We start from the raw sequence: 12,675 nt of genomic DNA, 5'->3' as shown, positions 1-12,675 counted from the left end.
TCCACCTTGTCGATCCGCTGCTCCCGGCTATCCCCGACCTCCTCGAGCTCTCCTACGGCCTCAACGTGAGCTCCTCTGCAGATTCCCCACCTTTCCCCTTTGATTTGTCGCCATTTGCCGTCGTCCTCGAGCTCGGTCGTCCTCGTCCATGGCACGCTTTGCCTGCTCTTGCCGGTGGCCGCTCCCTGGCTGCGCCCCGCGCGCACCCCACGTTGCTGCTCCCATGCGCCTGTCACACCCAACCACGCCCCCGCTGCTCATCAGGGTCGCGCCCCTGGCCTCGCCATCCTGTTGCGCCCGCCTCTCACGGCTCGCGCTCGCCGCCGCTTCACGCTGCACACTACTCTGCGGCTGTCGCGCCGGCGCCGGCCGCTGCCGACCATGCCCAGCCCCGTGCCAGTGTCGTCCGCTACCGGCCGCTCCCTACCCCGCCGGCTTCTGGCAGTGGCCGCCGACGCCTGGGGCGTTCGTGCGTGCCTGGCCGTGGCCAGTCCAGTTGGCCCACTGCTATGCGGGGCCCGACCCCCATTTAGACTAGATTAGGTAATTAAGTAGGATTAGTTTTAGGAATTAGTTTAATGTTTTGGTTAGTATGGTCTATGAGAGTGGGCCTACTACTAATTAAACTAGTTTATTTAACATGTTAAAAACATGTGTCACTAGCAGGTGGTCCCCACCTACCAGTTTGACAGGTCAACATCAACCCCCATGGCCCACCTGTAAGCCTCTCTGGCCGTGCACACAATGGGTACACATAGCTTTTACATTTAAATTTCGAATTATTAATAATTTAGGAAATTCTAGAAATTGTTTAATTTAAACCAATAATGAGGCTGGACAACTCACTCCCAGGAAGCTCCCTCGATTTGCATCTTCGTTGGCCGCTGGATCTTGGTCCAAACTCGTTTTGGACGTTGGATCGGGACTCAGGTCTGTGCTATTACTTTTGGCCGCACAGTTCTTTTTCCGCGTCCATGACTGGTGGGCTCGTCCGAGCTTTCTATTGGCTGGGTGAACTCTCCAAGCGGGTGCGAACGAGCGTATCCACGCGCGTCGCGCGTCTTCCTCTGCCCCCAAACCCTACAGCCCACCCCACCCCAATCCCTCCAGCCGCCGCTACCCCACCCATGTTTCTCCTCCACCCCTCTCCTCCCTCCTCGTCCGCGCGCGCACATCACACAGCTCTCGCGTGCTCGCCTCCCGGACCAGCTACCGCCGCGCCGCTGGGGCTCGTCCGCCGCGGGTTTCCACGGGGAAGGAGCAGCGACGGGAGTAGGCCCCAGGCGGCGCACACTTCATGGGAAGGCAAGGAACTAGGGGGTGATGGGGTCGGATCTAGTGGTGCTAGGTCGGAGCTCAATCCCTCGCCTCCCGAACCAGCCGTCGACGCACCGCTGGGGCTTGGGTTTCCATGGGGAATCACTACAACAACAGCACTCCTCCCTCCTTCATCCTCATCATCAGAGCCGCCGCACCTCTCCTTCCTCCTCGCTCGCACCCCTGCCGCGGCGCGCATCCCTCCCCTTTCGATCTAATTTCATTCTTGTTTCACATGTTGGTTTGGTTGGCAAGATACGTTGCGGCACCGACTGCAGTAGCCATGGTTGGTGTTGGTGATGTCTGTAGGTATTTTCATCCTCGCCAGTCACACATTTCCTAGGTTTGGTCAATGTCTCTGGAGCTAATGTATTATCCTCTAATTTCTCCTATATTTCCCTTCCTGATTTTGTTTGATGATTTGCCAGGTTATGGGATTGGATCTCCCTTTTCTAAGACTCTACAGAATGATGTTGTGCACATCCAAATCCAAGCAATGTAAGTGACCTAGCATTTCACTGGTGGTATGGTACATCTCATACAATTTCTGAATTCCAATACCGTTCCTGTGTAGCTGGATACTCCATGGGGCAAAGTTGAAGCTTTGTATCACTTCTCTCCATGTTTATTAATGTTTCTTCATGTTTGGCAGTGATATGGGTTTCCATGTACTTGATATATGCATTCCTTATCTTTATGTGTTCCATCTATGTATATATGTTTCTGCCCATAAATGTGTTTATGAGCTGACTCCAGTTTTTACCGCTTTTCTATGGCAATTTGGAAAGGACCCTTCCATGGTGCTCAGCCACAGTCCGATTTCGAGGGAGAATAGGAGACCCCGACGAAAACGAGCGTCCTAGCGGCGAACCCAAGGATGCTAGTGATTATGGCAGGTCCATGCTCCAGTTCTTCTATTGGGTGAGCTTCTTCACTCTTCTTGTCAAGGAGATGTTCATGTCTAGCTAGGTTCCTACAAAGAGGATTCTTTTTGTTTCTTCAGTTGACCAGATGCTCGGATCTAGCTAGTCTTTCATATAGAAATTTTGTCCTCTTTTTAAGTTGTTGGGTACCTTAGCTTAGTTTTTGCAAAGTTGATTTTTGTTTGTTACTGCTGAGGAGATGCTCTCGGATCTAGCTATATTCCTAGAAGTTTTTTTGTTGGCTTTCTTGTTTTGTTTGGTACCTAGATCTTTCCTCGTCGAGAAGGGGAATTACTTATACAGACCATTGACTGGTGTGCAGGGAGCCCTTCTAATTGGTGATCTATGTGTGTTTTCTTTTCTTTTTTGCTGTAGCAGCCTAGCAGACATGGTTTAACCATAAGCTTCCAGTTACTCTATGTTTTGGGTGTCAAATAAATAGGCCGTTTTAGGCTATGCCTTACATTCTTTTCATACTCTGCAAATTAATATCATCCATTTTAAACCACAGGCTACTCCCCCAATGGTGAAAATCCCCTACAGAATGGTGCTGGATGTCCTTTTAGAATCTTTGGGCCTGCCAGTGGCTGATTATCGAACCAAAGCATGCGAGGGTGGTTTGAAGTTACGAAGAACCCCATTTTCATTCAGATATGCACGCCTTTTTGTCATGCAAAGTCTTTGCATTTAGGTTTATATTATTGATTTGGGTTTAGTTGTTTAGATCAAAACTGTAATCTTGCATGTAGATTGGACAGATTAATTCTCACTTTGAGGACTCCGCTTTGTTCATCAGAATGTTTTTTCAAGTGCATCAAGAACTTTGCTATGATGTTTTTCAAGTGCCTTTCCATGTCTTCTTATTTTGCTAATTCAGAGTCGAGTAGAGATATTATACTCCACCATTTCTTCTGTTGTAAATAATTATCCCTCCTACTTCATTGTCTTAGTTTTTGTATAGATAACACTCACCAATTCTTTTGTTCTGTCAGGTGTTCGCTCAATTCATGTGCTTGGGATTTGTTTTGATTGATGGACCTCAAACCTGGTGCAATAATGCATGAACTTGCCAAAAGGTACACAATGACTTGGTTACTACATCTAAATCAATAAAAGAGCTTCTGATTAGCCTATGAGAGCTTGCTAAGTACTTAAGAAATCACATTGTATGGTTTATTGGCCTAATAAGTTCTATTTGAGCGTAAAACTAATAAGCATGTCCAAGGATGCATATTTTTTATCAGTTATGATAAGAGTGTAAACAACATTGATGCTTGGTATAGAACGATTAACAAAACACTAAGTTGATGATCAGTATTTTGGCGTTACTTATTGTTTATCTTGGCCTCCATTGTTTATCTTGATTTACAATGCTGAAGGTGGCTGAAATGCACTCTAATTGGTGTTATGTTCTGAAATTATGGTTCTACCACATTAAAGATTGATCTATAATAATTTTATATGAAAATAAAGTCCTTTGCTATGCAAATAACAGGTTCAAATCGGTAACTCGTGCCAAGGATTGAGTCATGGCTTTTGTATGCGTCCCTATCACTATCACTCATGCTTTTGTTTTCGGTACAGATTTGTAAACGGTAGGCATTCTTATGCGTAGATCGCTTCACTCTTCTTCCTTCCATGACATGCAAGGTTATCATTAATCTAGGTTAATGCAATTGTTGTGATCAGGCAGAGCATCAACATTTGAGATGCAAATATAGAAGTCCTAGAAAACCCATGCATATAATTTGATGGCAAAGAGACCAGAGAACACATGAATGATGTTATCTTGATGATAGTGACTTAAACTACTAACCTAGCGTATTTCAAATGCAATACCTGCCAGTCTGGAGCTACCAAAAAAGTTCTATGTAGTTATACACCTCATGGCTTCAACAATTTTACTTGCAAATGCACTAACCATTAATTAATAATGACAATATGGATGCTCTTATCTTAGAATATGCTCTAAAACCTGAACAATATGATAATGAACCTGTCTCATTCTTACCACCAGGACACTCTGTTTATCAGGGTCGTTTCAGTTTTCAAGTGTCATCAGTGGTACATGGATGGATGGTGTCGTCATTGCTCCGCTGCCCCATGTTTTGGTTGTTTTGGTCCACGGCCGAGGCAAGGTTAGATTTGTTCTGATTGCTAGCCAGTTTGTGGGATTTTCCTTTGGAGCCCATCATAAAAAATGTGGTTTTAATACAGTTTGTACCGCAATATCCTGCTGGTTTGTTTCATGCTTGATTGAGTGCTCATGTGCCATCGGTTCATATCCATGTTTGTAAGGCTTTATTGCTCCATTAACATGACTTTCTTCAGTTAAATGTGGTTCTAATCTGGTTGAGTACCATGATCCCGTTGGTTAGGTGCACTTCTAATTCTGAATTGTGCTTGCTGAGTGCCTTCTTTTTTACTACCTTTCATTGGTGTATATGCAAGCTATAGAGGTTTGTTGAACAATCTGGTTATAGCTTTATTCTCTTATTTTCTTGCTCATTGACACGTTGTTTTAGTTACCAGAAATATAAACAGGCCATGTGAAAATAAGCAAGCTTCTTATTGGGATATATTTTTGTGACACTGTTTTGTAAACAAAAGCTTTTTCCTGCTATGTAAATAACATTTCGTGTCCAAAATCTTACTGAACTCACGGTTTGTTACCTATATTACTGGTTTGCATGCTTTAAGAAGGTGATTATAACTTGTTTGCATTTATATCTCTAGCCATCTGTGATGAATCTTTTTGTTAATTGCTCATGCCTTATTTCAGAAAACCAAAATCTGCACCATGCCGATATGCTTCATGACAAAACCACTTGCTTTCATATGTATTGGACTACTGCATCATCGTCTTCGTCAATGGAGGACGAAATCAGTAGTATCACCAGTCGGCCAGCGAGGAAGGCTGCTTGGATCTGCCGCCGTGCCCACCTGCAACTTCCTAGGGCTATTCGGCCACTTAGAGAACTTCTGGTGTCCATAAGCAATCTTAGTTGCTCACTATGATAATTAGAATGTATGCAGTTTCCCTCTTTGCGTGTGTGCTTCTGTGTCTTTCCTGCTATATTCTCAGTCTATGGAATAGTCATATTAGGCATGTAGTTTATTTTAATTTCTGTATAAAAGCTTGGTACCAACATACAAATATGATTATTTTTTCACTTTCTCAGTGTGGTAACTATATTTTCAACTAAAAAAATGCTTCCTTAACTGGTCACATATTATACAAATAAGTTTGTTTTCAAACTCAGATTCCTTAGCGTGATAAACATATTATTTTTAATATAGCATGATTTAACACACATGCTTTATACTACCAATATCAATATGTCCTTGCAAAACGAAACTATTTTCATCGACAACATGGCTTCAACGGGTCTTTGCGCCATTTGAAAATGGCGCAACGGGTTAACTAGTACTTTGAAAATTAATATAAAATAAATCGTAATTCGGATGAAAATACTTTGTACATGAAAGTTGCTCAGAACGACGAGACAAATCTGAATACGCAGCCCGTCCGTCAGCCACACGTCCCTAGCATAGCGAACCTGCAACATTTTACCTCCGGTTCATCTGTCCGAAAACGCGAAACACCGGGGATACTTTCCCGGATGTTTCCCCCCTTCACCGGTATCACCTCCTACCGCGTTAGGGCACACCTAGCACCGCTCATTGTCATGTCATGCATCATCATGCTTATGTTTGCATTATACTTATTGTTTCTTCCCTTTTCTTCTCTCCGGTAAACTACGAGACCGACACCGCTGTTGCCCCGGTCGACTACGGAGTTGACGACCCCTCCTTCTTGCCAGAGCAACCAGGCAAGCCCCCCCTTGATCACCTGATATCACATATTCCTTCTCTCTACTGCTTGCATTAGAGTAGTGTAGCATGTTACTGTTTTTGGTTAATCATATTCTGTTGCATAGTCTGTCATTTATGCTACAACTGTTGATACCTTTACCTGCAATCCTACATGCTTAGTGTAGGTTGCTAGTACTTCATCAGTGGCCCTACATTCTTGTCCGTCTGCCATGCTATACAATCGAGCCGTGATCACTCGGGAGGTGATCACGGGTATATACATACATACATACATACATACATACATAGATACATACATACATACATACTATACAGGTGGTGATTAAAGTCGGATTGGCTCGTAGAGTACCGGCAAGTGATTCGGATATGGGGGTTTAAAGGACAGGTGGTTCCATCCAGGTAGTGATGGACCTGGGTTCCCGACGACCCCCGAGTGTTACATTGTGGTGGAGCGACAGGGCAGGTTGTGACCACCTAGGACACAGGTGGGCCTGGTCCTGGTCGGCGTCCGCGGTTACTTCATAACAACACGCTTAACGAGATCTTGGTATTTGATCTGAGTCTAGCCACTGGCCTACACGCACTAACCAACTACGTGGGAACAGTTATGGGCACTCTACATCGTGGTATCAGCCGAAGCCTTCTTGACATCAGCGACTGAGCGGCGGCCGGGTTGGACCGTTTAACGCAACTTCCTTTGTAATGGAGGTTGCTAGGTCTGCTCACCGGCCGCCCTCGCAATGTGCAGGTGTGCAATGGGCGATGGGCCTAGACCCCTGCGCACATAGGATTTAGACCGGCGTGCTGACCTCTCAGTTGAGCCTAGGTAGGGCTGCGACGTGTTGATCTTCCGAGGCTGGGCATGACACAGGAAAGTGTGTCCGGCCAGAGGGATCAAGCGTGTTGGGAAATGTGGTGCACCCCTGCAGGGAAGTTTATCTATTCAAATAGTTGTGTCCCTCGGTAAATGGACAACCCAGAGTTGTACCTTGACCTTATGACAAATAGATTCAGATACTTAATAAAACACCCAGACAAGTTCCAGAGACATCCTGATGATCGCTTTCCCACAAGGTGACGAGGGGAGGATCGCTGGGTAGGATTATGCTATGTGATGATACTTGGTGAACTTCAATCTACTCTCTTCTACATGCTGCAAGATGGAGGCTGCCAGAAGCGTAGTCCTCAATAGGACTAGCTATCCCCCTATTATTCTGGCATTCTGCAGTTCAGTCCACCGATATTGCCTCCTTACACATATACCCATGCATATGTAGTGTAGATCCTTGCTTGCGAGTACTTTGCATGAGTACTCATGGTTGCTTTGCTCCCACTTTTCCCCCTTTTTCCTCTTCTTCTCGGATGCCGCAACCAGACGTTGGAGCCCAGGAGCCAGACGCCACCGTCGATGATGACCCCTACTACACCGAGGGTGCCTACTACTACGTTCAGGCCGCCGATGACCAGACGTAGTTTAGGAGGATCCCAGGCAAGAGGCCTGCGCCTCTTTCGATATGTATCCCAGTTTGTGCTAGCCATCTTATGGCAACTTGTTGAACTTTTGTACTCTGATATTATTGCTTCCGCTGACTCGTTTATGTTCGAGCACTTGTATTCGAGCCCTCGTGGCCCCTGGCTTGTAATATGATGCTTGTATGAATTATTTTACTTTTAGAGTTGTGTTGTGATATCTTCCTGTGAGTCCCTGATATTGATCGTACACATTTGCATGCATGATTAGTGTACGATTGAAACGGGGGCGTCACATTACCTTGCTGAAAACCTCTTGTCATTTCCTTCTACTCCTCGGTGGGTTTGACACTCTTACTTGTTGAAAGGACTATGATTGATCCCTTATACTTGTGGGTCATCACGACTCTTTTCTGGCGCCGTTGCCGGGGAGTGAAGCGCTCTTGTTAAGTGGAAATCGGTAAGGAAAAATTTATATAACATTCTGAAATTTACTGTTACTTGTTACTATGGAAAACAATCCTTTGAGGGGTTTGTTCGGGGTATCTTCACCTCGAGCGGAAACACAAAGAGTTGCCCCTCAACCTACTGCACCTACTGAAAATATTGGTTATGAAATTCCTTTGGGTATGATAGAGAAACTGCTAGCTAATCCTTATGCAGGAGATGGAACACGACATCCTGATATGCTCCTAATCTATGTGGATGAAGTTTGTAGATTATTTAAGCTTGCAGGTTTACTCGGAGATGAAGTCAAGAAGAAGTTTTCCATTTATCTTTGGGGGTAAAAGTTGACATGGTATAGGCTATGTGATGATATTGGAGCTTGGGATTGGAATCAATTGAAATTGGAATTTCACCAAAAGTTTTATCCTATGCATCTAGTTCATCGTGATTGGAATTATACAATTTTTGTCCTCGTGAAGGAGAAAGTATTGCTCTAGCTTGGGGGAGGCTTAAATCAATGTTATATTCATGCCCCAATTATTATACATAATTTTTAAGCTCGGCTTTCTCGTAATGATCAATCCATGCTCGGTACTTCTTGTACTGGTTCTTTTATGAAGAAGACTATTGAATTCAAGCGGGATCTTTTGGAAAGAATTAAACACAACCCTGAAGATTGGGAACTCAACGAAGGTAAAGAGTCGGGTATTAAGCTTGAGTTTGATTGTGTTAAATCCTTTATGAACACCGATGATTTTCAAAAGTTTAGCACTGAATGTTGACTTGACTCTGAGATAGTAGCCTCTTTTTGTGAATCATTTTCTACTCATGTTGACCTCCCTAAGAAGAAGTGGTTCAAATATCACCCCCCCCATAAAAAAAGACTGAGGATCCAGTTACAGTTAAAGATGAAACTATCATTTACAATGTTGATCTAGTTGTGCCTACTGCTTATATTGAAAAAACACCTTTCCCTGTTAGGATAAAGAACATGCTAAAGTCTCAACCGTGGTTAACAAAAGTAATATTGAAACACCTAGACCCCCTGAACAAATTAATGTAGAACCTAGTATTGCTATGGTTAAAGATCTCTTGGCCGATAATATAGATGGCGTGTTATTTATTTCTGTGATGAAGCTACTAGAATTGCCAAACCTGATACTACAGATAAGAACAAGCCTATTGTTGGCATGCCTGTCATCTCAGTTAAAATTGGAGATAATTGCTATCATGGTTTATATGATTTGGGTGCTAGTGTGAGTGCTATTCCTTTTACCTCATATCAATAAGTCATGAATGATATAGCACCTGCTGAAATAGAAGATATTGATGTCACTATTAAACTTGCAAACAGAGACACCCTCACACCACTTGGGATTGTTAGAGATGTTGAAGTCTTGTGTGGGAGAATAAAATACCCCACTGATTTTCTAGTTCTTAGTTCTCCACAAGATGATTTTTGTCCCATAATATTTGGTAGACCTTTCCTGAACATTGTGAATGCTAAGATAGATTTCCATAAACAAACTGTTAGTGTCAAGTTTCGTAGACATCCTCATGATATAGAATTACCTAGTAAGGATGAAGTAATTGGTCTTGCTTCTATTTCCCTGCCTCCTACTGATCCATTAGAACAATATTTGCTAGACCATGAAAATGATATGCACTTGCATGAAAGAAATGAAATAGATAAAATATTCTTTGAACAACAACCTATCATTAAACACAATTTGCCTGTTCAAACTCTAGGAGGTCCTCCTCCACCTAAAGGTGATCCTGTTTTTGAATTAAAGCAATTGCCTGACACTTTGAAAATGTGCTTATCTTGATGATAAAAAGGTGTATCCTATTATTATCAGTGCTAACCTTACAAAACATGAAGAAAATATATTATTAAAATTTGTGAGGAAGCATCATGCTGCTATTTGATATACTCTTGATGATCTCAAGGGCATTAGTCCCACTCTCTGTCAACACAAGATTAATATGGAATCTAATGCTAAACATGTCGTTGATCATCAACGACGATTGAATCCTAAGATAGAAGAAGTGATGAAAACTGAAATACTAAAGCTTGTGGAAACAGGTGTAATTTATCCTATAGCTGGTAGTAGATGGGTAAGTAATGTTCATTGTGTTCCTAAGAAAGAAGGTATTACTGTTGTTCCTAATGATAAAAATGAACTCATTTCACAATGAATTGTGACTCGCTATAGAATGGTAATTGATTTTAGAAAATTAAATAAAGCCACTAGAAAATATCATTACCCTTTACTTTTTATTGATCAAATGTTAGAAAGATTATCTAAGCACACACACTTTTGATTTCTGGATGGATATTCTGGTTCTCTCAAATACCTGTATCCGGATCAAGAGAAAACCACTTTTACTTTCCCTTTTGGAACTTATGCTTATAGACGTATGCCTTTTGGTTTATGTAATGCACCTTCTACCATTCAAAGATGTATGACTGGTATATTCTTTGTCTTTTTTTGAAAAGATTGTTAAGGTTTGCGTGGATGATTTCTCCGTTTACAGAACTTCTTTTGATGATTGCTTAAGCAACCTTGATCGAGTTTTATGAAGATGTGAACAAACTAATCTTGTCCTGAATTGGGAGAAGTGCCACTTTATGGTGAATGAAGGTATTGTCTTGGGGAATAAAATTTTTGAGCGAGGTATTGAGGTGGATAAAGCTAAGTTGATGCAATTGAGAAACTGCCATGTCCTAAAGACATTAAAGGTATTCGTAGTTTCCTTGGTCATGCTGGTTTCTATAGGAGGTTTATTAAAGACTTTTCTAAAATTTCTAGGTCTCTTACTAATCTTTTACAAAAGGATGTTCCATTTGTTTTTAATGATGATTTGGTAGAAGCCTTTGAAACACTTAAGAAAGCCTTAACTTCTGCACCTATTGTTCAACCACCTGACTAGAACTTGCCTTTTGAAATCATGTGTGAAGCTAGTGATTATGCAGGTGGTGCTATTCTAAGACAAAGAGTTGATAAGAAATTAAATGTTGTCCATTATGCTAGTAAAACTCTAGACAGTGCCCAAAGAAATTATGCTATTACTGAAAAAGAATTCTTAGCAGTTGTGTTTGCTTGTGATAAATTCAGATCTTACATTGTTGATTCTAAAGTAATTGTTTACATTGATCATGCTGCTATTAAATATCTTATGGAAAAAAAGATAATAAACCTAGACTCATTAGGTGGGTTCTTTTGCTACAAGAATTTGACTTGCACATCACTGATAGGAAAGGAGCTGAGAACCCCATAACTGACAACTTGTCTAGGTTAGAAAATATTCTTGATGACCCACTACCTATTGATGATTGCTTTCCTGATGAACAACTAGCTGTCATTAATGCTTCTCATACTCCTTGGTATGCTGACTACGCTAATTATATTATTGCTAAATTTATACCACCTAGTTTCACATACCAACAAAAGAAAATTTCTTCTATGATTTAAGACATTACTTTTGAGATGACCCACATCTTTATAAAGAGGGAGTAGATGGTATTATTAGACATTGTGTACCTAAGCATGAACATGAACAAATCCTACGGAAATGTCACTCTGAAGCTTACGGAGGGCATCATGTGGGAGATAGAACTGCACACAAGGTATTACAATCATTGGCCTACTCTTTTTAAGGATGCCTGTAAGTTTGTCTTGTCTTGTGATGAATGTCAAAGAATTGGTAATATTGGTAGATGTCGGGAAATGCCTATGAATTTTTCACTTGTTAATGAACCATTTGATGTTTGGGGATTTGATTATATGGGACCTTTTCCATCCTCTAATGGGTATACACATATTTTGGTTGCTATTGATTATGTCACTAAGTGGGTAGAAGCTATTCCAACTAGCAGTGCTGATCATAACACCTCCATTAAAATGCTTAAAGAAGTTATCTTCCCGAGGTTTGGAGTCCCTGGATTCTTAATGACTGATGGTGGTTCACATTTTATTCATGGTGCTTTTCATAAATTTCTTGCTAAATATGATGTCAACCATAGAATTGCATCACCCTATCATCCTCAATCTAGTGGACAAGTTGAACTTAGCAATAGATAAATAAAGTTGATATTACAGAAAACGGTCAATAGGTCCCTAAAGAATTGGTCTAAGAAACTTGATGATGCACTTTGGGCCTATAGAACTGCTTATAAAAATCATATGGGTATGTCCCAAACAAAATGGTTTATGGAAAAGCTTGTCATTTATCTCTTGAGTTAGAACAAAAAGCATATTGTGCAATTAAAGAACTCAACTATGACTTCAAACTTGCTGGTGAAAACAGGTTATTTGATATTAGCTCACTAGATGAATAGGAAACCCAAGCTTATGAAAATGTTACATTGTTTAAAGAAAATTTTTAAAGATGGCATGACAAAAGAATCCAAAAGAGGGGATTCAAAGTTGGTGAATATGTTCTATTGTACAATTCTTGTATTAGATTTTTTGCAGGAAAACTTCTTTCCATATGGGAAGGACCATATATCATCAAAGAAGTTTACCGCTCTAGAGCTATTAAGATCAACAATGTCGAAGGCACTAATCCGAAGGTGGTTAATGGACAAAGAACTAAGCACTATATTTCAGTTACGCCTATTAATGTTGAAACTAACATTATCCAAACCATGACACTAGAGGAATACATAAAAGAAACC

General features: G+C 41.5%; 1 long non-coding RNA gene across 8 annotated transcripts; it reads left to right on the top strand.

Moving 5' to 3' along the window:
• Positions 1-1,077: 1,077 nt before the first annotated feature.
• Positions 1,078-5,413, top strand: LOC123070043 (uncharacterized). 8 transcript variants are annotated; one of them, XR_006433311.1, is made up of 7 exons: positions 1,080-1,660; positions 1,746-1,815; positions 1,892-1,985; positions 2,106-2,238; positions 2,752-3,316; positions 4,258-4,378; positions 5,023-5,413. It is a non-coding gene; the product is annotated as an uncharacterized lncRNA (long non-coding RNA). The 8 variants fall into 8 exon arrangements; XR_006433306.1 differs by having other exon boundaries at positions 1,078-1,660; positions 1,746-2,238; positions 2,752-2,864; positions 3,233-3,316; XR_006433310.1 differs by adding an exon at positions 3,736-3,835 and having other exon boundaries at positions 1,078-1,660; positions 1,746-2,238.
• The last annotated feature ends 7,262 nt before the right edge of the window (positions 5,414-12,675 follow it).

Source organism: Triticum aestivum, chromosome 3B, assembly GCF_018294505.1.
Source record: "Triticum aestivum cultivar Chinese Spring chromosome 3B, IWGSC CS RefSeq v2.1, whole genome shotgun sequence".
In the NCBI taxonomy this organism is placed as follows: domain Eukaryota; kingdom Viridiplantae; phylum Streptophyta; class Magnoliopsida; order Poales; family Poaceae; genus Triticum; species Triticum aestivum.
The sequence above is the reverse complement of the archived record's forward strand: the minus strand, read 5'-3'. Positions and strand labels throughout refer to the sequence as shown.